This window comes from Lacerta agilis, chromosome Z, assembly GCF_009819535.1.
Source record: "Lacerta agilis isolate rLacAgi1 chromosome Z, rLacAgi1.pri, whole genome shotgun sequence".
Lineage (NCBI taxonomy): Eukaryota > Metazoa > Chordata > Lepidosauria > Squamata > Lacertidae > Lacerta > Lacerta agilis.
Genome location: NC_046331.1, coordinates 11,689,702 through 11,692,560, shown reverse-complemented (window position 1 = coordinate 11,692,560; position 2,859 = coordinate 11,689,702). Strand labels below are relative to the sequence as shown.

The window sequence follows — 2,859 nt, the reverse complement described above, 5'->3', positions numbered from 1 at the left end:
TTTTCTCTGGTGCCTGCTTTAGTCAAGTTAATTTTTCCGTTGCGTTTATTCTTTAACTCTGTGGGAAGCATACTTTAATGGGCCACTGTTAACTGGGGTGTAAGTTCTTCTTTTGCACCTTTTAGTTCAGTACCCAGTTATTTTTTCCCATTACATTTTTACTTGTGAAAGAGACCTTGAGCCTTGCTGACAGGTGCAGCAACAGAAGTGAAATTGAGCATATTTTATTTTTTACTTTGAGGTGGTTGCAGAGTGGGTTTATTTACCTTACAACTGAGAGGCCCTAGATTATTAGAGCACAGATTGGATATGCAGAAGGTCCCAGGCTGAACTGCTGACCACCAGTTAAAAATGCTTCTGAGTTGCCAGCCTGGGAAATGACAATTTTCTGCCTGTATCCCTGGAGTAGACAAGGGGTGCGGAAGCTGTGGCCCTCCAGACCAGGCTTCCCCAAACTCGGCCCTCCAGATGTTTTTGGCCTACAACTCCCATGATCCCTAGCTAGCAGGACCAGTGGTCAGGGATGATGGGAACTGTAGTCTCAAAACATCTGGAGGGCCGAGTTTGAGGAAGCCTGCTCCAGACGGTGCTGAATCATAGCTCTCATCCTCCCTGACCACAGAAATAGGCTGGCTGAGGTTGACAGGAATTAGTTCACCATTGTCTGGTGGACAGTGGCAGAATTTTGCCTGCGTTAGAGTAGACTGTACTGAGTTAGGTGGACAAAAAGTCTGACTTTGAAGCAAAATGGATTTGGGGGGCAACCGCACTATATTATCTTTCTCGCACAAAGATGGAGTTGACCATGGTTATGATCAATATGCTTTTATTTGTGGGATGAAACAAGGTACCAAGATCTACTTGTTACAGAGATGCTCCGAAGGTGCAGGAGATGTTACTTAGTGTTTGAGGATTCCCGCTCCCCCTTTGTCTTGGAAAGAAGGCATTCTCTCTAAAGCTGCTGCATACTGACAAATTAATCTTCCTGCAAAACAGTATGCCAAAAGATACTGCCTTATAAGTCCATGGGTTGCAATAAAACATCTGCTCCTATCTTTTGTGCTTGAATTCTGTGTGATCCATTCATAAGCAATGGGCTGTAGCCAATGCTAGTCCTACTAAAGAGTAGATCCACTGAAATTAACGAACGTGACTAACTTGGGTCCATTAGTTTAATTGGGTTTACTGATTAGAACAAGCATTAGCTGGTAACTGTTTTCCGCAAAGAAGTCTGGGAGCTGCAGTTTGTTAAGGGTGCTGAGAGTTGTTTTGTTTTTTTAGTTAACACAGCTGATTTTTGGTTGTTGCCAATAGACTGAGTAGCATAAAAATTGTAGCGGGGATTAAACACTGGAGAGAAATCACAAAAATAATAATCCTAATAACATCTTTTGTCTTCAGAATTGATGGGTAAACCTCAGTCTAATTGGAGCTCAAACAAAGGGAGTAGGGAAACTTCCATTATTGTCAGCAGGCAGCTCTGGTTCTGGAGTTGGGTTTGCCTAACAGTGAGGGGGGTTGCTATTAAAGCCACATAAAAAATGACCTACATGGAGCATCAAATTAGAACATTTGATGTTTCTCAGCCCTCTCCCTGGAGGAAAAAAGATTGTTACATTAAAAGGCAGCCATGGCTTCCCCCCACCCCACCCCACCCCAGTGTTGGGAGCAATAGCCCTCAGCAGCCTGTGTAGATGCTGGAAGGTTTATAAGAAGTATGTGCTGAGAGAGATTGGGAGGAACAATCTCTATTCAACTACAAAAGCCCTCACAGAATCCACCAGGCTTTGGCCAATGTTCACAAGAAAGCATCACACCATTCCTTCAGGCAGCCATAACCGTCTCTGGATTACTTGGCGTTGGTGCCGCACGTGTCCTTCAGCCACTCGTGGAAGGGGTCCTTGTCCTTCAGCACTAAGAACTGTCCCAGAACCACGTACGCCTTGTCAAAGCCTTTGTCTTCCAGCTTCCTGCCAAGTACATCTCCAATGCCAACTAAAGTACCAAGAGACTTGTCCCCCATGGGCTCAGCCACGGAGTCCTGATGCTTCTGACTGGTGGCCATGTTGCCTGCAGCTCTGCCCGCTCTCGCCTCAACCATCGCTCCCGTCAAAGGGACCCACTAGTCTCCTCACAGAGCTACAATTCCCAGAGTTCCCTGTGAAGAGGGATTATTGATAAACCACTCTGGGAGCAGAAAAGGGGTGCTCCTAACAATTCTCAGCCCTCTTAGCAAATCAGTTCCCAGGATTCTTTGAGGGAAGCCATGACTATTTAAAAACAATCCCGTTTTAAATGTGTTTTGTGAATGTGGCCAGTATATATAAGGAGGCAGCATCAAAATCTATCTCCTGCGTGTGGTTCTAAAAAATGTTTTGACACCGAAATGCGTGAAAGATGCCGGTCTAAAAAAACAAACAAACAAAAAAGGCACTAGCTTCATGGTACTGCTAGGTGCCATGCAGGGTGCTTTGAAACATTCCACAATAATCCACAATTTCTATAAGATACATTCTGCTTTATTAGTTACATACACAGACTGTTCATCTGTACTTATATAATGTTATCAGATGGGCAATCTCAAACTGGACTTAATGTACATCTGCCATAGAATATTTTGCTAGAAGAGAGACAAGTCTGAAAATATATTGAAAGGCACCATTGTTTATTGGGCACAGTGGGGTATACAGCACCAGCAACACAATTCTTTAGCAAGTAAAATGAGGCCCCAACTGCACCATAGGTTTAAAGCAATATAGCATTGCTTTAAGCAGTCATGATTTCCCCAAAGAATCTTGGGAACTTCAATTTGTTATGGGTGCTGCAGTTGTTAGGAAACCCCTAGTCCTCTGACAGCTA

At 44.0% G+C, this 2,859-nt stretch overlaps 1 pseudogene; it reads right to left on the bottom strand.

Annotated features, from left to right (window-relative positions):
- Positions 1 to 1,798: 1,798 nt before the first annotated feature.
- LOC117040063 lies at positions 1,799 to 2,084 on the bottom strand (annotated as a pseudogene).
- Between the last annotated feature and the right edge of the window lie 775 nt (positions 2,085 to 2,859).